Source organism: Bufo gargarizans, chromosome 2 (genome assembly GCF_014858855.1).
Source record: "Bufo gargarizans isolate SCDJY-AF-19 chromosome 2, ASM1485885v1, whole genome shotgun sequence".
Taxonomy (NCBI): domain Eukaryota; kingdom Metazoa; phylum Chordata; class Amphibia; order Anura; family Bufonidae; genus Bufo; species Bufo gargarizans.
Genome location: NC_058081.1, coordinates 694,782,713 through 694,805,707, shown reverse-complemented (window position 1 = coordinate 694,805,707; position 22,995 = coordinate 694,782,713). Strand labels below are relative to the sequence as shown.

The window sequence follows — 22,995 nt, the reverse complement described above, 5'->3', positions numbered from 1 at the left end:
AGTGCTGGAAATGAATTATGGAGAGCCACAGGCTATAGGACATGTCTTCTATCCACAACTCTAAGTCTACCAGAACCTGCAGTAACCCATCTTCCATTTCTAGGGAGCCTCTGTGGCAGTGGCATTGCAACGTTCCCAGCATGAGGTTGTTTAACAGTTAATTTACAAATCTCAGATTTCAGAAATGATATTTCCTGCTGCATTACGGAGAGCTGTCTACAGATCAGACAGCATCCAAACCTCCAAAGAGTGGAACCTGAAATAAAAGCACAACAATTCCTGCACAGAACCAGGTCTGCCATTTTAAAGAGGGTAAAGATTTTAAACAAACAAATCTTACTTTTTTAGATTGTATCCACCTCCAGATTACCTCCTGAATATCTCCAATGCACTTATAAATGCTGCACTTTGAGAATGCTGCAAACTGTAAGGCGTAAATATCTAAAGAATGGAAAGATCCTGAAAAAATGGCTCCTATAACAAGCTCTTTCAAAAGGAAATATCCATTTTCAGATTGTGATTCAAACCTTTGGGACAAGATCCCCAAAATCGATGCCCCAATGGCCTGAATCTGAAGAAAACCTCCCTCCAATTTGAAGACATGGGATCAGGGCCGGTGCAACCATATAGGTGAACTAGGCTGTAAGCAGTCTAGGCATGCTGGAAATTGTAGTTTTGCAACAGCTGGAGAGCCGCAGGTTGGCCAGCCCTAGTATAGGGTTCCCACCCCGTCTTCAATGTAGATAAAGATCACAGCAATATCACTTTGTTCTTAGTAGTGTGCGTTTCTTTTATTTGGAGAAATATAGTAACAGCGACAATCAACTTGTGAACATTTTCGTCTCGCAGCCCTTCATCAGACACTGGTAGTAGAGAAATTGAGAATATATCAGCCATATGGTTAAAAAAAATGAAAAAAAATATGTACATCGACTCAATGACTGGTATGCAGTTGCCACCAGAAATAACAGCAAATGGAGATAAATGTAAATATATATTCCAATGGAAGTAACCTCTTGCTTCAGAAAAAATATAAGAAGTAAAAGGTAAAACAAAATAGCAAACATAAAGAGAAACAAAGCGCATCGGCTCATAATAGGTCAGAAATAATGGATCGGGCAAAATATGGCGGAACTCTAACTTGAGGGAGTGCCCCTAAATCTATATCTGCAGGAAATTTAAGGAAAACGTAAGACCAAATCGCCAGGGAGAAAATGTGCCACAATATAGAGAAATACTAGCAATAAGATTAACAATAAGGCCCATGGAGGTAGTATAACTCACATATGCCGCAGTTGGGTATGATGGAGGTATATTAGAGGGTATATGACACCAAAAGACTAGGAGGAGGTAGCGCTTTGCGTTCCATATTCCGGAAGTGGCCGGGGGCCGGAACGCACAATTACCGGAAGTTGCGTTCCACCCACCAGAAGTGATTGAAGCCCATGATAGCAGCAAGAGAAGAGAATAAGAATTAAGCCACAGCAGAGAAATGGCAAAACAGTAAAGGAGAAAGGGGGAATATGTAACAAGCCACCCAGGGTAGCAAAACAAATGTGCAAATTAGTAAAAGTAATGAGAAAGAGTAGATGGAGGAGGACAACTGGGAGGAGAGGAAGGAAGCAAGTACCTGAGGAAAGAAAAAGAAAAGGGAGAAAAAAAAAATGGGGAGAGAAGGAAGAAAAAGAGGGGGGGGGGGGGAATAGAAAGCAAGAACCGGAAGGAAAAAAAGAAGAGAAAGAATAGAAAAAAAGAGGGGGGGGGGGAAGAAGAGCAAAGAAATATAAGAAAAGAAAAAGAAGGGGAGGGTAAGAAAAGAAGGAGAGGAAAAGAAAAAAAAGAAAACTGCACCAAAGGATACCCTTGTGTGGCATTAGGTCCAGGAACAGTTAGTGGGCCTAAAATAGAAAACCAAAATCGTGCAAATCAGGTGAGTATAAACATACAGTGGAATGACATCTCAATTATACAGTCTACAACCGACGGAATGTATGTCTCAATGTATTGAAGAAATTTCAAAAAAGGCTTTGTATTTCGTATTCTCTATTCATACCCTTCAGAGTAAGGCTCTGAAGGGTATGGATCCAATAGGCCTCCCTGAGTTTGAGGCTCTTGGATCGGTTACCTCCTCTGCTTGGAACCTTAACTGTGCAATAGTGTGCCCTGCTTGATTAAAGTGGAATGGAACAGGTAAAAGTAGATTCTGTCCTCTAATGTCTAATCTAGTAACTTCTAATAACTAATCTAGTGGCAAGGTGACATAGTGTGGAGGTGGCAGCAGCATCAGGAAACCACAGAGTGGCAAGGTGACATACTGTGGAGGTGGCAGCAGCATCAGGAGACCACAGAGTGGCAAGGTGACATAGTGTGGAGGTGGCAGCAGCATCAGGAGACCACAGAGTGACCCGGTGACAGAGTGGGAAGGTGGGTGGCAATACCAGTACCAGCTGAAGATGGTGAGTAAAAGAAGGAGCACTTGACATCAGATGTGTTGCATCAGGCGAGTGGCAGCATCAGAATAGTAGCTCAGGCAGGTAGCCAGAAGACATCGGTCTCTTTTTTCAAAGTGTTGATGTGGCACCATGGATGATCTAGTCTGATGTATCAGGCATTGGTGGGTGGAAATCCTGGCTGATCCACGCCTGATTAATCTTGACAAAGGTCAGTCTCTCCACATTTTGGGTAGATAGGAGAGTTCTCCTTGGGTTAACTATGGCCCCCGCTGCACTAAACACCCGCTCTGATGCCACACTATTGGCCGGGCAGGACAGCTTTTCCATGGCAAACTTGGCCAGTTGCAGCCACAAATCCAGTTTGGCTGCCCAGTAGTCCAGCGGATCTTCAATGTGGAGTGACAGGGTGCTCTCCAAGTATGCCTGCACCTGCTGGTTCAGGTCCTGCTCAAGGTCTAGCTGCTGCTGGTGAGTATTTTTTTCTCTAGGCGGGTGAAGAAAGCTGCTCATCAGCGACTCTAGACTCAAGTTGCTGCTGATGGAGCTGGAACTGCTCCTACCCCCCCCCCCCCCCCCCAGCAGCCATGGCAGAGGAATGTGAGGGCAGAGGGCCCCTCCGGTCAGACCTGCGAGAGGATGGACGATGGCGCACATAGGCAGCAGCCAACTGACTACATAGGATGTCTCTATAGTAGTTCAGTTTGTCCTCCCTCTCAGTGTGTGTAAAAAAAAGGCCCTCATTTTGGACCGGTAGTGAGGGTCAAACAAGGTGGAGACCCAGAAGTCATCCCTCTGCCAAATGGTGACAATTCGGCTGTCACTACGCAAGCAAGTGAGCATGCATTGGGCCATTTGTGCAAGTGACTTGGAGGATCTCCCTGGTTCCATCTCCATTGCATACTGCCACGGTGTGTCTGGGTCCTCTGCCTCGTCTTCCTCATCGCCCTGTAGCTCCTCTGACTGCTCCTCCTTCTGTCATCTGTGTATAAAAACCACCTATTTCCCTACACATTGCTTGTGCTCCAATGTCCTCCTCCTCCTCCAGTTCAGCCCCCACAGGGCTCATGTGGCAATGAGATCTAGGCGCCACGTCTCCAGTCCCCCGACCAGATTTACCAGCATCTGTTCCAGGACATGAAGCAGTGGAATGACGTTGTTCATCCCGTAGTCTTGGCAACTGACAAATAGCGTGGCCTCCTCAAAGGGCCTGAGCAAACGGCAGGTGTCATGCATGAGCTGCCACTGGCTGACATCGAAGTTACACAGGGGAGTACTCCTGTCCGCTTGGATCATCAAGAAATCGTTTATGGCCTTTCTTTGTTCATATAGTCGGTCCAACATATGGAGGGTGGAATTCCAATGGGTGGAAACATCGCATATCAGCCTATGTTGGGGGATGCCGTTCTGCAGCTGCAGCTCAAATAGGGTGTGCTTTGAGGTTTACGAGTGGCTGAAGTGCATGCAACATTTCCTGGCCATTTTTAGGATGTCTTGTAGATGGGTGGAAGACTTCAGGAACCGCTTGACAACCATATTGAACACGTGTGCCATGCAGGGCGCATGTCTCAGCCCTCTTTGACGCAGCGCCGACACCATGTTCTTCCCATTGTCGGTCACTATGGTTCTGATTTTGAGTTGTCGCGAAAGCCAGGATTTGATTTCTTGATGAAGGACACGGAGCAGTTGCTCCCCTGTGTGACTCCTTTTCCCCAGGCAAACGAGGTTCAGAACAGCGTGACACAGCCGTGCCCTGCACATGTGGTATTAAGGAGGGGCACTGTGACCCTGCAGTGGAGGCTGAGGATACGGGTGAGAATGAGGAGACAAAGGCAGACATTGTCGCCGGGACCAATGGCGTGAGAACATGGAGGCGGAAGCGGCGTCACCTGGCCAAGTTGCTGGTGTGGCTGTGCAGGAACCATTCACCCAGTGGGCAGTAAAGGATATGCACTTTGGCAGACACCGACAGGCTCAAGGACTGGCCCACCCTCTGTTCTATACGTGTGCAGGGCTGGTACTGCCTTTTTGGCAAAGAAATGACGGCTTGGGACTCTCCACCTCGGCTCGGCACAAGCCATCAGTTCTCTGAAAGGTGCAGAGTCCACCACTTGGAAAAGAAGGGACTGCAGCACCAGCAACTTGGCCAGGAGCACATTCAGCTATTGGGCCATTGGATGAGTGCACGCATATTGGTGTCTCTTTGCAATCGCTTTGGTGATCGATTGCTGATGGAATGACTGACGAGGAGGAGCAGGATCATAAGGACCAGCAGATGATGTGAAGGACAGACAGCTCCCTTCGGCAGAGGTGGTGGAGCCTTGACTGCCTGAAACTGGGTGCATGCAGCGGTTGCTGCAGCAGGCTGGACCACCACATCGGAGCCACGGTTCTCCCAGGCCACTTTGTGGTGACGCTGCATATGTTGAAGAAGGGCCGTCGTGCCAACATTGGCACCCTGGCCACGCTTCACCTTCTTTCCACAGATTCTATAAATGGCCATGTTCACCTCCTCCGGTGGCTTAACAAAAAACGGCCACACCGCCGAGTAGGTGATTTTACCCCCAACACTCCGCACTGACTGACTGCTACCACCGCTGCTTCCGTGAAACCCTGCACCACTACTTTTACGGGCAGGTAAGGTCCTGCAAAGCGGGTGGTCTACCCCGGACATGTTTGGCTTCCGACCTCCCACTGCTGCCACCTGCTGACTCCCGGCCATGCTAGTGACTTGCTGGCTCCGCCGCTGCCTCACGGGCAAGCTGCCACCCTCTCCTCCCAATGATGATGAAGCCTCTAATTCACCCGGCTCCCAAGTGCGATCAGCTACATCATCATCGAGTACTGTCTGCACGTCACTGATGTCCTCAACAGTCTCTGGGTCAGGAGCCAGACCGTTCGCAACACCAGTTCCCATGCCACTCTCCTCTTCACTACTTGCCCGCCTACCGGAGGAAGCGGCGGATGTCTCCTCCACATCTTGGCTGGCCAGTAGCTGCTGACTGTCCTCTAGTAGCGTCCTCGCTGTATAGTGGAGCTGAGCCCACAGCATATAGTACTTCTCTGGCTGAGGGATCAGAAAAGGACAGAGGCAGGTTGAGGACAGGTGAGGGCACAGGGCCTGCTCCCAGGCCATGCCAACTAAGGGTTGTTTCTGATGAACCCACTGACTCTTGGCTGGGGGTGTCTGATGTCACTTGGGACGAAGTGGATGACCAAGTCAACCATTCAAGAACCGCTGAGATGCTGGTCAAGACACGACCGCTAGATGACACCGGGAGCTCTTGCTGCGACTCCTGCTGCTACGCCCCCTTACTCTTCTGCGACCAGTGCCTGCGCCAAAACATTTAGGCCTCTGCCACTCCTCTGTGCAGGGCCTGGCACTTCTCTGGCGGACATACTGTTAGATCAGATAAGCAAATAAAAAGGAAATTAAAACACCCCAAAAAAGTCTGTAATTTTCTCTCTTCCCCACACAACGGCTAATATGCCTTTTTTTTCCACTAATACACGCCATAAAGAGCTGTAATTTTCTCACTTCACCACACAATGGAAAATACTTTTTTTGTGCCACTAATACACGCAAAAAAGGGCTTTAGAACATATAACAGCACCGCTGAATGGCAAATAGGCCCTTATTTTTTTTTCCCACTTATACACTACACAAAAGGATTTAGAACATATAACTGCATCGCTGAATGGCAAATATATTTTTCTTTCCCTACTTATACACTTCACAAAAGTCTTTAGAACATATAACTGCACCGCTGAACGGCAAATATATTTTTCTTTTGCCACTAATACACGACAAAAAGGGCTTTAGAACATAAAACTGCACCGCTGAACGGCAAATACATTTTTCTTTTTTCCACTTATACAAGACAAAAAGGGCTTTAGTACATATAACTGCACCGCTGAACGGTAAATAAAAAAACATTTTGTGCCACTAATACACGCCAAAAAGGGCTGTAATTTTCGCTTCACCACACAATGGCTAATAAGCCCCTTTTTCCACTAATACAAGCTAAAAAAATGATTTAGAACATATAACTGCACTGCACAAGAGCAAATAAGACATATAAATATTTCCTTGTAATAAACCCTGTTAATGGCTGCATCAAACAGCACTTGCACCCTAATAACAAGAACGGTTTGCTGGAATTACAGAGCTGTATGATGGGAATTTGGATTTCCAGTCAGTGCAGCAAGGTGTAATAGGATTGTTCCTATTACGCAGGCTGTAACCTCCCCTACTGAACCCTTTTATACTTGAATGCTGTGGAATGATTCCTCCCTAGCCTTTCCTTACACCTTAAATAATCTTTCCCTGAACTTGTAAATCTTTTTTTTTTTAGCACAATAAAGTCTTTCCTAGCACTGTCCCTAGCGCCTGCTGACATCTCTCCCTGCACTAAGTACACTGGAAAATGGCACAATCCAAGATGGCTTAGGCTATTTATAGGGCTGTGACATCACAGGGCTGGCTGGCTGCTGATTGGCTGCATGCATGGTATTATGGCTGATCCCACCTTCCCAGAGTTCCTTGCTCCATGTCCTCACACGTGCAGCAGCCATTTTAGGAAAAAATGCGATTCATTACCACAAAGCGTGAGGAAATTCGGATTCGGTGCAAATCGAATTTTTCCTGAAATTCGGATAAAATTCTACTTCATCAACTTCGATTCACTCATCTCTAGTTTTTTTTTATTGATTATTAGTATTTTTAATACTTTGACATACTGTATATGATGCCGCCTGGTCTCTCTTTTTTTCTTCCGCACACGATGGCAATGTTCTGGGTATCGCTGATGCCGCCAGGTAAATGCATTCAATGTTGCAATCAAACATTATTAACCTCTTATGGACACAGGGCGTACCTGTACACCCTGATGTCCTGGTACTTAAGGACACAGGACGTACAGGCCAGCCCTGTGTAGTTCCGATCACAGCCGCGTGGCGGGCGGTGATCGGAACTGGGTGCCTGCCAGGCACCCTGGGTCAATGCCGAGGGGGGTCCTGTGACCCCCCCGTATCGGTGATCGCTGCAAACCGCAGGTCAATTCAGACCTGTGGTTTGCAGCGCTTTTGGAAGTTTCTGATCCCCGCGGTCAGTGACTGCGGGGATCAGGAACTTGAAAATGCTTTTTTTTAAATGTTTAACCCACCCCCTGCAGCCCTCTTTGTGATGTGCCGGCGGGCTGTGCGGGGGGAAGGGGGGGGGGAGGTGCGGGCAGTGCTGGGGGCGGGGAGTCGCGCGATCTTCCGCCCGCCCCCTCTATCAGGATGGCCGAGCTTGTAAAGCAGAGTGTCAGCACATTGCTGACACTCTGCTGGAAACGGCTGACATCATCACACAGATGTCAGCCGTTTAACCCCTTCCATGCCGCGTAATTTTAATATTATAGGTGTTTTTGCATGCAGTAATAGCTATGATGTTTACTTTTTTAGTTATGTTTTTTAATTTTGGGAAGATGTTAATGACTCAGTTTTTCACCTAGGTATTGGAGTCTGCTCCCCAGAAATGAACTACAACAACCCCCCGTATACAAAATTACAAAGCACCCCTCCTCTGCATACTAAATTACACAGCACCGCCTCCCTCTGCATACAATATTACACGACCCCCCCCCCCCCGCACACATTATGTAGCCACCCCCCTCCCCCCATCTGCATGCAACATTAAACGACTCTCCCCCTCTGCATACAATATTAAACGGGAACCCCCCCCCCCCCCCCCCCGCATACAAGATTAAATGGGCCCCGTCTGCATACAGTATTACACGACAATGCATACAATATTACACGGCCACCTCCCCCCTCTCTGCATAAGATATTACACAACACCCCCCCGCATACAATATTACACAGCCCCCCCACACAATATTACAATGCCCCCACCTCTGCATACAGTCTCACACAGCATACAGTTGTCGACCCCCCTCCCCTCAGCACGTCCACAGCACACACATGTACCTCCAGCACTGACAGACACTCTCTCCCCCGTCTATGAGTTAAGAGCAGCCATCCCTGACCCGCTCTGCAAACAGCCTGAGCTCTCCAGCTTCCAACCTTTCTATTCAAGCTGCCGCTGCGCTGCTGGTTCAGAGTCAAGTGACAAGAGAATGTCACGTGACACAGTGACGTCAGGAGGTCCGTTTCCTGTACGGAGTTTAGCCGCTACCGATTCAATTGTATTGCTGTCCCGAGGACGGCAATACAGTTGTATCTAGCTGGCAGGAAGGACATTTGGGGCCTGGGACAAAACATCAGTGGCCCAGGCCCCAAATATTTTACCCTAGCAGCGCCTCTGAGTGTACTGATATGTACCTCGCATATCAGTAGACTGCTGTATCTCTTATATATAAAAATTAGTTTCTGTCTGTTCTTTATGCGCAACCAAACGACTGGACCGATCTGCACCTAATTTGGCACATAGGTACATCAGGTGTCCGGGAAGGTTTTAGACCGGGTTCTCTATGACGTACCGTTCCTGAGATATTCCCAAAAATGCAAATATGGTACCATCACATGACCTGCATTAGCCAATAGAAGCCTGCAGGTTTTTCACTCATATCCCTACTGCCATACACATGGTCACATGACCCTTATCAGCCAATAGAAGCTCTCAGGTCCTTCAGTTTTTACATGCACACAGTTTTACACCAGGTTTCAATCACAACCCAGTCATTTTTCTTCACTGCTGTAGGTCACCTTTAAAGGGGCAGGGTGCTGTGGACGACACTGTTAAGGGAGCGGAGTGCTGTGGAGGTCACAGTTAAGGGGGCATGCTGCTGTGGAGGTCACAGTTAAGGGGAGGGTCCGCTTTGGAGGTCAGTGTTAAGGGGCAGAGTGCTGTAGAATTAACTGTTAAGAGGGCAGGTTTTTGTGGAAATCACTGTTAAGGAGATTGAGTACTGTGGAGGTCACTAATAAAGGGGCGGCCACTGTGCAGGTCACTGTTAAAGGGGCAGGTGCTGTGGAGGTCACTGTTAAAGGGGTGGACACTGTGGAGGTTACTGTTAAGGGGGCAGGGGACTGTGGAGTTCACTATTAAAGGGGCAGCCTCTGTTGGGGTCACTTTTAAGGTAGCAGGGTACTGTGGAGGTCATTGTCAAGGGAGCAAGGTACTGTGGCAGTCACTGTTAAAGTGGTGGGCGCTGTGAAGGTCTCTGTTAAGGGGGCAGGGAACGGTGGAGATCACAGTTAAGGGGACGGTCTGCTATAGAGGTCAGTGTTAAGAGGGTGGGGTGTTATGAAGGTCACATTTTAAGGGCTCAATGGAGGTCATTGCTAAGGGGGCGGGTTATTATGGAAATCACTGTTAACGAGACTGGTACTGTGGGGGTCACAAATAAAGGGCAGGCTGTTTAAGTGGCGGACGCTGTGGAGGTTACTGTTAAAGGGGTTATTGTGGAAATCGCTTTTGAGACAGGGTACTGTGGAGGTCACTGTGACGGACTGAACCGTCACTGGGGCTGCTGGAGAAGCCTGAGGGCCAGCCTCCTTCCTACAGACTATGGACCGAGAACTATGGAGACCCCCTAAGACCTTTTGGGGTTACAAGGAACTATGAACCCTGATTTATGTGTGTAATTTATATGCCACATATTTCCTATTGCCCATTAAAAAGCCATGGTGTGGATTCAGCAACACAAAAAGGGTTAACTCTGCACTGAGACTCCCACTGATTGTGTTAGTGATGGGATTAAGATAGTTGATTATAATAGCAGCCGACTCCTAGATGAGTAGATCACCATATGATACACTCAGGAGGTAATCTCATCACATGTGTCTCCACTGTCCCCGTTTATTCATTATGGAGGGGGTGAAGATGTCTGTTTGCATGTTGTGTTTGTTAATTGCGTCACAGACAATGCCATTGTGTTTGTTGAATAGGGTTAGTTTTTGTGTTTAAACTGTAAAGGATTGGCTTCTATGTCATGTCCTCAGTTCCCAACCAGGTCCACGGGGGTGGTACCCTTGTTGGAAAATGTGCATATAAGTCAATGCTTGTGTGTTCAATAAAGAGTTCCTGTTTTACCCTTCATCATGTTGAGGCTGGTGTTTGGGTAACTGATCGACACTGGGGATTGCTATACGCTAAAGATTTGTTATACTCCCCTGGCTATAACTCCTAGCTCTTGTAAAAGAGCTGTTCCTGCTCTCTGGATTTAGGAGAGGTTCACCCACTGGAGCCTGGAGCCTTGTCGTAGGTCCAGGGTGAGTAGGAGACGGTGAGACTTCAACCACGCTTCGGTGGTTCGTGGGGTCTGCAGTGCTTACGGTGTCAAGTGGAGTGCTTGGAGTCTCCGGGAAGCACTAGGAGCATCCATCGATGGAGGTACCCGGTTGGAGTGCCAGGAGATCCGTTACATTGGTGGCAAGCAGTGGGATGGTGTCCTAGTGAGAGGAGAAGCATGTCGGAGACACCGTTCGTGGATTTACAAAATTGAGGGCAACGCTAGTATCCGTACAGCGCCCCTGGCTACAGAAGGATGGAATCGGCTACTCTTCGGACAGCATTCCACTACGAGGAGGAGGATGACCCGGACTGGAGGGATGCAGTACGGAAAGGTGTCTGGCATGAGGCCCTGGAAGATGTACAGCGTTGGCGGGGCGAGAGTCTCTCCAGTGAGGAGCAGCAGTTGCGGATGCGAGCAGCCCTGCAAATGCTCCTTCTGGGAGTGAAGCCCCTGGATGAGTGGGTGACAGAACTCGAGAGCCTGGTATGGGAGGAGCTTTGGCTAGACAATGCCTACCAGGCACTCTGGTGGTATGTGATTCGGCACTCCCCCTGGATGGCTGAGCACGACAGACCCGAGGGTGAGGATTATGATGGCCCTGGCCTGTTTGAGGCCTTCGCAGAACCGGAGTTCAGAGATGCTGGAGAGTCCCGGTTCTGGGATATCTATGACTACAGGGAGGCTATGCATGATTGGGCTACAGCGAGAGAGGTGAGACAAGACCTGGCATCTCTAGTGACAATAGAGTGGGAGCTGGAGCAGGATTACCAATACTTCTTCAGCTCAATTCGGCCCCAATATACACTGCCAGAGAGCTGGGTGGCAGTCCTAGACCTACAACCCTACAGCTGGAAAGACCCGACGGAAGTATCACCTGCTTCAGTACCAGCAGTGGAGGTAGGGGACCTCATAGACTGGTCCTGGGGGGAACCCCATATGGCAATTGGAGATGGGACCGAGGTCTCTCCACCGGCCCTACAGGGATGCTGGGTGGTCGGCCCAGATCCCCAACGGCAACCTGAGTTTCATGGAGTAGGGACAGTCGGTCCTGCTCCCCATCGGCAGTATGTTTTGCAGGGAGAGGAGAGCATCGTCTCCATTACCCAGAGGCAGTGTAACTTAAAGGGAGAGGAGACAACTGGTCTCTCTCCCCAACCACAGAGGGACAGCACCCCTAACTCTGATGGTGCAGATGGGACCGCGGTCTCTGCACCAGGCCTACTGGGATGCTGGACTGCCGGTACGGATCCCCCACCAACCCCACAGGAATGCCAGGAGGAGGAGGTAAATGATCCCTCCTCTCCACAGCTGATCCGCGACAAGGTCCTGGGGGCAGGATTCCCTGACCCCATCCCAGCGTAAGAACTGGCATCTGGGCAGAGCGCAGTTGGCCTCTGCCCTCCCCTATCCTCTTGTCTAGAGGCTGACTCCCCACAGGCTACCCCAGCAGAAGAGCTGGCATCTGGTCAGAGTGCAGTTGGCCTCTGCCCTCCCCTATCCTCTTCTCCAGAGCCGGACTCCCCACAGGCTACCCCAGCGGAAGAGCTGGCATCTGGGCAGAGCGCAGTCGGCCTCTGCCCACCAAGTACCTAATGCTCCAAGCTAGAGAACAACAATGAAGCAAGGAGTAGCAGATGCCCACTCAACAGCTGCAGACATACAGAACAGAGCCAGGCCCCAGAGGTCAACAGGACCAGTGTTTGTCTATAGGTGGTCTACTCGACTAACTCAGGCACCGACCGACAGGAGCTCAGGTACCTGGTTAGTCTACTGTTGGGAGAGGAGAAATGTGACGGACTGAACCGTCACTGGGGCTGCTGGAGAAGCCTGAGGGCCAGCCTCCTTCCTACAGACTATGGACCGAGAACTATGGAGACCCCCTAAGACCTTTTGGGGTTATAAGGAACTATGAACCCTGATTTATGTGTGTAATTTATATGCCACATATTTCCTATTGCCCATTAAAAAACCATGGTGTGGATTCAGCAACACAAAAAGGGTTAACTCTGCACTGAGACTCCCACTGATTGTGTTAGTGATGGGATTAAGATAGTTGATTATAATAGCAGCCGACTCCTAGATGAGTAGATCACCATATGATACACTCAGGAGGTAATCTCATCACAGGTGTCTCCACTGTCCCCGTTTATTCATTATGGAGGGGGTGAAGATGTCTGTTTGCATGTTGTGTTTGTTAATTGCGTCACAGACAATGCCATTGTGTTTGTTGAATAGGGTTAGTTTTTGTGTTTAAACTGTAAAGGATTGGCTTCTATGTCATGTCCTCAGTTCCCAACCAGGTCCACGGGGGTGATACCCTTGTTGGAAAATGTGCATATAAGTCAATGCTTGTGTGTTCAATAAAGAGTTCCTGTTTTACCCTTCATCATGTTGAGGCTGGTGTTTGGGTAACTGATCGACACTGGGGATTGCTATACGCTAAAGATTTGCTATACTCCCCTGGCTATAACTCCTAGCTCTTGTAAAAGAGCTGTTCCTGCTCTCTGGATTTAGGAGAGGTTCACCCACTGGAGCCTGGAGCCTTGTCGTAGGTCCAGGGTGAGTAGGAGACGGTGAGACTTCAACCACGCTTCGGTGGTTCGTGGGGTCTGCAGTGCTTACGGTGTCAAGTGGAGTGCTTGGAGTCCCCGGGAAGCACTAGGTGCATCCATCGATGGAGGTACCCGGTTGGAGTGCCAGGAGATCCGTTACATTGGTGGCAAGCAGTGGGATGGTGTCCTAGTGAGAGGAGAAGCATGTCGGAGACACCGTTCGTGGATTTACAAAATTGAGGGCAACGCTAGTATCCGTACAGCGCCCCTGGCTACAGCAGGATGGAATCGGCTAGTCTTCGGACAGCATTCCACTACGAGGAGGAGGATGACCCGGACTGGAGGGATGCAGTACGGAAAGGTGTCTGGCATGAGGCCCTGGAAGATGTACAGCGTTGGCGGGGCGAGAGTCTCTCCAGTGAGGAGCAGCAGTTGCGGATGCGAGCAGCCCTGCAAATGCTCCTTCTGGGAGTGAAGCCCCTGGATGAGTGGGTGACAGAACTCGAGAGCCTGGTATGGGAGGAGCTTTGGCTAGACAATGCCTACCAGGCACTCTGGTGGTATGTGATTCGGCACTCCCCCTGGATGGCTGAGCACGACAGACCCGAGGGTGAGGATTATGATGGCCCTGGCCTGTTTGAGGCCTTCGCAGAACCGGAGTTCAGAGATGCTGGAGAGTCCCGGTTCTGGGATATCTATGACTACAGGGAGGCTATGCATGATTGGGCTACAGCGAGAGAGGTGAGACAAGACCTGGCATCTCTAGTGACAATAGAGTGGGAGCTGGAGCAGGATTACCAATACTTCTTCAGCTCAATTCGGCCCCAATATACACTGCCAGAGAGCTGGGTGGCAGTCCTAGACCTACAACCCTACAGCTGGAAAGACCCGACGGAAGTATCACCTGCTTCAGTACCAGCAGTGGAGGTAGGGGACCTCATAGACTGGTCCTGGGGGGAACCCCATATGGCAATTGGAGATGGGACCGAGGTCTCTCCACCGGCCCTACAGGGATGCTGGGTGGTCGGCCCAGATCCCCAACGGCAACCTGAGTTTCATGGAGTAGGCACAGTCGGTCCTGCTCCCCATCGGCAGTATGTTTTGCAGGGAGAGGAGAGCATCGTCTCCATTACCCAGAGGCAGTGTAACTTAAAGGGAGAGGAGACAACTGGTCTCTCTCCCCAACCACAGAGGGACAGCACCCCTAACTCTGATGGTGCAGATGGGACCGCGGTCTCTGCACCAGGCCTACTGGGATGCTGGACTGCCGGTACGGATCCCCCACCAACCCCACAGGAATGCCAGGAGGAGGAGGTAAATGATCCCTCCTCTCCACAGCTGATCCGCGACAAGGTCCTGGGGGCAGGATTCCCTGACCCCATCCCAGCGTAAGAGCTGGCATCTGGGCAGAGCGCAGTTGGCCTCTGCCCTCCCCTATCCTCTTGTCTAGAGGCTGACTCCCCACAGGCTACCCCAGCAGAAGAGCTGGCATCTGGTCAGAGTGCAGTTGGCCTCTGCCCTCCCCTATCCTCTTCTCCAGAGCCGGACTCCCCACAGGCTACCCCAGCGGAAGAGCTGGCATCTGGGCAGAGCGCAGTCGGCCTCTGCCCACCAAGTACCTAATGCTCCAAGCTTGAGAACAACAATGAAGCAAGGAGTAGCAGATTCCCACTCAACAGCTGCAGACATACAGAACAGAGCCAGGCCCCAGAGGTCAACAGGACCAGTGTTTGTCTATGGGTGGTCTACTCGACTAACTCAGGCACCGACCGACAGGAGCTCAGGTACCTGGTTAGTCTACTGTTGGGAGAGGAGAAATGTGACGGACTGAACCGTCACTGGGGCTGCTGGAGAAGCCTGAGGGCCAGCCTCCTTCCTACAGACTATGGACCGAGAACTATGGAGACCCCCTAAGACCTTTTGGGGTTATAAGGAACTATGAACCCTGATTTATGTGTGTAATTTATATGCCACATATTTCCTATTGCCCATTAAAAAGCCATGGTGTGGATTCAGCAACACAAAAAGGGTTAACTCTGCACTGAGACTCCCACTGATTGTGTTAGTGATGGGATTAAGATAGTTGATTATAATAGCAGCCGACTCCTAGATGAGTAGATCACCATATGATACACTCAGGAGGTAATCTCATCACATGTGTCTCCACTGTCCCCGTTTATTCATTATGGAGGGGGTGAAGATGTCTGTTTGCATGTTGTGTTTGTTAATTGCGTCACAGACAATGCCATTGTGTTTGTTGAATAGGGTTAGTTTTTGTGTTTAAACTGTAAAGGATTGGCTTCTATGTCATGTCCTCAGTTCCCAACCAGGTCCACGGGGGTGGTACCCTTGTTGGAAAATGTGCATATAAGTCAATGCTTGTGTGTTCAATAAAGAGTTCCTGTTTTACCCTTCATCATGTTGAGGCTGGTGTTTGGGTAACTGATCGACACTGGGGATTGCTATACGCTAAAGATTTGCTATACTCCCCTGGCTATAACTCCTAGCTCTTGTAAAAGAGCTGTTCCTGCTCTCTGGATTTAGGAGAGGTTCACCCACTGGAGCCTGGAGCCTTGTCGTAGGTCCAGGGTGAGTAGGAGACGGTGAGACTTCAACCACGCTTCGGTGGTTCGTGGGGTCTGCAGTGCTTACGGTGTCAAGTGGAGTGCTTGGAGTCCTCGGGAAGCACTAGGAGCATCCATCGATGGAGGTACCCGGTTGGAGTGCCAGGAGATCCGTTACATTAGTGGCAAGCAGTGGGATGGTGTCCTAGTGAGAGGAGAAGCATGTCGGAGACACCGTTCGTGGATTTACAAAATTGAGGGCAACGCTAGTACCCGTACAGCGCCCCTGGCTACAGCAGGATGGAATCGGCTAGTCTTCGGACAGCATTCCACTACGAGGAGGAGGATGACCCGGACTGGAGGGATGCAGTACGGAAAGGTGTCTGGCATGAGGCCCTGGAAGATGTACAGCGTTGGCGGGGCGAGAGTCTCTCCAGTGAGGAGCAGCAGTTGCGGATGCGAGCAGCCCTGCAAATGCTCCTTCTGGGAGTGAAGCCCCTGGATGAGTGGGTGACAGAACTCGAGAGCCTGGTATGGGAGGAGCTTTGGCTAGACAATGCCTACCAGGCACTCTGGTGGTATGTGATTCGGCACTCCCCCTGGATGGCTGAGCACGACAGACCCGAGGGTGAGGATTATGATGGCCCTGGCATGTTTGAGGCCTTCGCAGAACCGGAGTTCAGAGATGCTGGAGAGTCCCGGTTCTGGGATATCTATGACTACAGGGAGGCTATGCATGATTGGGCTACAGCGAGAGAGGTGAGACAAGACCTGGCATCTCTAGTGACAATAGAGTGGGAGCTGGAGCAGGATTACCAATACTTCTTCAGCTCAATTCGGCCCCAATATACACTGCCAGAGAGCTGGGTGGCAGTCCTAGACCTACAACCCTACAGCTGGAAAGACCCGACGGAAGTATCACCTGCTTCAGTACCAGCAGTGGAGGTAGGGGACCTCATAGACTGGTCCTGGGGGGAACCCCATATGGCAATTGGAGATGGGACCGAGGTCTCTCCACCGGCCCTACAGGGATGCTGGGTGGTCGGCCCAGATCCCCAATGGCAACCTGAGTTTCATGGAGTAGGGACAGTCGGTCCTGCTCCCCATCGGCAGTATGTTTTGCAGGGAGAGGAGAGCATCGTCTCCATTACCCAGAGGCAGTGTAACTTAAAGGGAGAGGAGACAACTGGTCTCTCTCCCCAACCACAGAGGGACAGCACCCCTAACTCTGATGGTGCAGATGGGACCGCGGTCTCTGCACCAGGCCTACTGGGATGCTGGACTGCCGGTACGGATCCCCCACCAACCCCACAGGAATGCCAGGAGGAGGAGGTAAATGATCCCTCCTCTCCACAGCTGATCCGCGACAAGGTCCTGGGGGCAGGATTCCCTGACCCCATCCCAGCGTAAGAGCTGGCATCTGGGCAGAGCGCAGTTGGCCTCTGCCCTCCCCTGAGGGCCAGCCTCCTTCCTACAGACTATGGACCGAGAACTATGGAGACCCCCTAAGACCTTTTGGGGTTATAAGGAACTATGAACCCTGATTTATGTGTGTAATTTATATGCCACATATTTCCTATTGCCCATTAAAAAGCCATGGTGTGGATTCAGCAACACAAAAAGGGTTAACTCTGCACTGAGACTCCCACTGATTGTGTTAGTGATGGGATTAAGATAGTTGATTATAATAGCAGCCGACTCCTAGATGAATAGATCAACATATGATACACTCAGGAGGTAATCCCATCACATGTGTCTCCACTGTCCCTGTTCATTCATTATGGAGGGGGTGAAGATGTCTGTTTGCATGTTGTGTTTGTTAATTGCATCACAGACAATGCCATTGTGTTTGTTGAATAGGGTTAGTTTTTGTGTTTAAACTGTAAAGGATTGGCTTCTATGTCATGTCCTCAGTTTCCAACCAGGTCCACGGGGGTGGTACCCTTGTTGGAAAATGTGCATATAAGTCAATGCTTGTGTGTTCAATAAAGAGTTCCTGTTTTACCCTTCATCATGTTGAGGCTGGTGTTTGGGTAGCTGGTCGACACTGGGGAATGCTATATGCTGAAGATTTGCTATACTCCCCTGGCTATAACTCCAGCTCTTCTAAGAGCTGTTCCTGCTCTCTGAATTTAGGAGAGGTTCATCCACTGTAGCCTGTAGCCTTGTCGTAGGTCCAGGGTGGGTAGGAGATGGTGAGACCTCAACCAAGCGTGGGGTATGCAGTGCTTACGGTGTCAAGTGGAGTGCTTGGAGTCCTCGGGAAGCGCTAGGAGCATCCATCGACAGAGGTACCCGGTCGGGGTGCCAGGAGATCCGTTACAGTCACTAATAAAGGGGCAGCTGCTGTAGAGGTCACTATTAAGGGGGCGGGTTATTATGGAAATCAGTGTTGAGACAGTGATGCGGAGGTCACTAATAAAGGGGCGGACACTGTTGATGTTACTGTTAAGGGAGTGGGGTACTGTGGCAGTCACTGTGGGCAGGCTGCTGTGAAGGTCAAAGTTAAAGGGGTGGGCTGCTGTGGAGGTACCATTTTAAGGAGCAGGGCACTGTAAAGTTCACTGTTAAGGGGCGGGGTGCTGTAGAGGTCACTGTTATGGGGGATACTGTCGATATCTTTTAATGACACACAGAAACATTAAATGACATAGGTGAAAATATACCCGTGTGAAGCCGGGTCCTTCTGCTAGTATTCTATATATGTTAACACACTTCATCTATTATACCTCACATATCAGTACACTGTTGTATATACTATATATCTGTATGCACTGCAGCTATTATACTGCATACCTCACATATCAGTACACTGCTGTATATTTTATATACCTTAATTTATTATACATCATACCTCACATATCAGGACACTGCTGTATAGAGAGAGCAGTGTACTGCTGTGAGAAGTACAAGGTATACCAGTGCAGTGTGTACAGATATATGTGATCAGTTATGTGAAAAAGAACAAAGATTCCAGCTTTTTACAATAAAAGGCTTCTTTATTCCAGTTTCTTTAAAAACAGACATCAAAAGCAGAACAGTATGCTGTGATGCGTTTCGGGCTGTTACATCTTAGCCCTTCATCAAGACAAAAATACAAACTTAACCACCTCAGCCCCCCCCCCTAGCTTAAACACCCTTAATGACCAGACCACTTTTTACAATTCTGCACTACACTACTTTCACCGTTTATTGCATCATACAACTTATCACCCAAATGAATTTTGCCTCCTTTTCTTCTTACTAATAGAGCTTTCATTTGGTGGTATTTCATTGCTGCTGACATTTTTAGTTTTTTTTTATATTAATCGAAATTTACCGATTTTATTGCAACAAAAATGACATTTTTCACTTTCAGTTGTAAAATTTTTCAAATAAAACTACATTTCTATATAAATTGTTATCTAAATTTATTGTTCTACATGTCTTTGATTAAAAAAGAAATGTTTGGGTAAAAAAAAAAATGGTTTGGGTAAAAGTTATAGCGTTTACAAACTATGGTACAAAAATGTGAATTTCCGCATTTTGAAGCAGCTCTGACTTTCTGAGCATCTGTCATGTTTCCTGAGGTTCTACAATGCCCAGACAGTAGAAACCCCCCCACAAATGACCCCATTTCGGAAAGTAGACACCCTAAGGTATTCGCTGATGGGCATAGTGAGTTCATAGAACTTTTTATTTTGTCACAAGTTAGCGGAAAAAGATTTTTATATTTTTTGTTTTTCTTACAAAGTCTCATATTCCACTAACTTGTGTCAAAAAAAAACTTCCATGAACTCACTATGCCGATCACAAAATACCTTGGGGTGTCTTCTTTCCAAAATGGGGTCACTTGTGGGGTAGTTATACTGCCCTGGCATTTTAGGGGCCCTAATGCATGAGAAGTAGTTTGAAATCAAAATCTGTACAAAATGCCCTGTGAAATCCTAAAGGTGCTCTTTGGAATTTGTGCCCCTTTGCCCACCTAGGCTGCAAAAAAGTGTCACACATGTGGTATCGCCGTACTCAGGAGAAGTTGGGCAATGTGTTTTGGGGTGTCTTTTTACATATACCCATGCTGGGTGAGAGAAATATCTCTGTCAAATGCCAACTTTGTATAAAAAAATGGCAAATAATTCATATATATTGAGCATCCGAATACACCCATATTACATGCCCTTCCGAAGTTGCATAAGGAGGGTTTTCCTCCACCATTAAGACCGATTGTGGCAGGAATAGGATCGTATTCGGAGCGACTTTCAGAATGGGTTGATTCCCTATTGCAACCCCTTGTACCTCACATACTGGGCTATCTCAGTGACACATGCTAAATTCTCGCCTTCAGTGGCAAATGTGTTCATGTCATGGTGGGAGACTAGTTTTTTATTTTCAGATAATAACCCATATCTAACATCCCTAAAATGGTATGGGCGTTTCATTGACGACATCTTGTGGGTTTGGCAGGGTGATGCAGAAGATTTGATATCTAAATGGCTGTATTCCCTCGATTAAACTTACTATGACTAGCGATTCTGCTTTGATTGTTTTTCTGGATCTTTTATTATCGGGTGATCGAGAGACCCAGAAAGTCAGCACTTGTACACACCGTAAAGACACTGCTGGACATACTTTACTTCATGCATCATCCTGCCATCCCCCACATGTATCTAAGAACATACCCAGAGGGGAGATGTTGAGGGCACGTTGAAATTGCTCATCCTTGGGTTTATTCGTGGAAGAAGCATCTGATATTTCAGCCAGGTTGCAGATTAGGGGATATTCGAGAGAGAATATTCGCAGGGCGAAGGAATATGCAATTTTGGTGGACAAGGAGTCGCTTATATTTGCTCGAATAAAGAATGCGAACAAAAAGAAGAGAAAAACACGAAATAAAAATATTCGGGTTCGCACTCGGGATTCGAGCAACCCTGCGACTTTTGTGACTAGTTTCAGTGTAGAGTACCCCCTTATCTGCAACATCCTGCGTAAACATTTTCCAGTGATAGGCTTTGATGAAGGGTGGGGGGAAATAGCAGAGGCAGGCATCAGGTGCATTGCGAAAAAAGCACCAACTATAGGACAGTCAGTCCTAGCCTGTTTATGGAAAACGCAAGGTGTGAACCGGTATGGCTAACCACGAAGGGAAACTTCAAATGTGGAAGTAAAAAATGTATTTGTTGCATGCACATGTCAATAAGTAAAGATATCGTATCCACATCAAATGGCAGTGTACACAAAATGCGGCAAAAATTTTACTGCAATACGGAATATGTAGTTTATGTAATTACATGTCGTGCCTGCGCGTTGCAATATGTGTGATGTACGATCAATCAGCTCAAGGTGAGAATCCGTAAACACCTGAGCGACATCCCCCATATTGCAACGCGCAATGTTTCAGCAGCCACATCGCACTTTGCGATAGTACACAGGCGCGATATTTCTGCGTTTTGTGTGCAAGGTGTTGAAAGAGTCACGGCTCCGATTAGAGGAGGAGACCGTAGACAAAAATTATACAGTCGCAAAACATACTGGATGTTTAACCTTGGAACATGTATACCTAAAGGATTGAATAGGAAGCATGACTTAACTTTACAATATAAATGAAGTGGTTTTCTGAAGCTGGGAATCACTTCCCCACCTGATTGGAGGTGTTTTCTCCCTGTGATTAACAGGTCAGGAACACCTGACATTTCTCCAGGACATAGAAACTGACCAATCAGATGGGAGAGGTGGTTCTCCACTGTGTATAAGAGGGAGATTTTAAGTTTGTATTTTTGTCTTGATGAAGGGCTTAGATGTAACAGCCCGAAACGCGTCACAGCATAATGTTCTGCTTTTGATGTCTGTTTTTAAAGAAAGTGGAATAAAGAAGCCTTTTATTGTGAAGAGCTCGAATCTTTGTTCTTTTTCACATTTTGCTCCAGACTGAGTCCAGGTCTGTACACCCGTGCTCTACCAGGAGGTGAGAGCTGCAGCAACCTCCATATGTGATCAGTTATATATTATGGTTATTGGGTGAAGTACATGAGGTTATAGTGGTTGTAAGCATCTGCAGTACTATATATATCAGTGAGATATGAGCATAATCAATCAACAAATAGGGAACTGGGGGAAATGAAGAGAAAGAAGGAGTACCTCTGCACAAACACTCCATTCTAGTATGAGCGCAGAGCTTATCCTGCAGTTCTTCTCCATGATGTTGGGGGTTGAAGGACCTTTGATGATGCTCTGCGCAGTTCCTATACTAGATGTACAGAACCTGTGATGATGATGTCATCACAGGTCTTGGCAGATGCTCTTATCGAACCTGGGAACTACACTATGCTCTGTGCAGCTTCTTTACTAGATGTACAGGACCTGTAATGATGATAATGTCATCACAAGCAGATGTTTCTATCTAAGGCCTCTTTCACACTTGCGTTGTCCGGATCCGGCGTGTACTCCACTTGCCGGAATTACACGCCGGATCCGGAAAAACGCAAGTGTACTGAAAGCATTTGAAGACGGATCAGTCTTCAAAATGCTTTCAGTGTTACTATGGCACCCAGGACGCTATTAAAGTCCTGATTGCCATAGTAGTAGTGGGGAGCGGGGGAGCGGTATACTTACAGTCCGTGCGGCTCCCGGGGCGCTCCAGAATGACGTCAGAGCGCCCCATGCGCATGGATGACGTGTCCATGCGATCACGTGATCCATGCGCGTGAGGCGCCCTGACGTCACTCTGGAGCGCCCCGGGAGCCGCACGGACGGTAAGTATACTGCTCCCCCGCTCCCCACTATACTTTACCATGGCTGCCAGGACTTTAGCGTCTTGGCAGCCATGGTAACCATTCAGAAAAAGCTAAACGTCGGATCCGGCAATGCGCCGAAACGGTGTTTAGCTTAAGGCCGGATCCGGATCAATGCCTTTCAATGGGCATTAATTCCGGATCCGGCCTTGCGGCAAGTGTTCAGGATTTTTGGCCGGAGCAAAAAGCGCAGCATGCTGCGGTATTTTCTCCGGCCAAAAAACGTTCCGTTCCGGAACTGAAGACATCCTGATGCATCCTGAACGGATTTCTCTCCATTCAGAATGCATTAGGATAATCCTGATCAGGATTCTTCCGGCATAGAGCCCAGACGACGGAACTCTATGCCGGAAGAAAAGAACGGCTTTCAGATCTCTTGAACTGATATAAATCAAGAACACTGACCTCAATGATGTTAT

At 48.5% G+C, this 22,995-nt stretch overlaps 1 long non-coding RNA gene across 1 annotated transcript; it reads right to left on the bottom strand.

Moving 5' to 3' along the window:
* Positions 1-861: 861 nt before the first annotated feature.
* Positions 862-8,543, bottom strand: LOC122927011. Its single transcript, XR_006387747.1, has 3 exons — positions 8,424-8,543; positions 1,862-1,898; positions 862-1,167 (listed from the first exon to the last, which is right to left on the bottom strand). It is a non-coding gene; the product is annotated as an uncharacterized LOC122927011 (long non-coding RNA).
* Between the last annotated feature and the right edge of the window lie 14,452 nt (positions 8,544-22,995).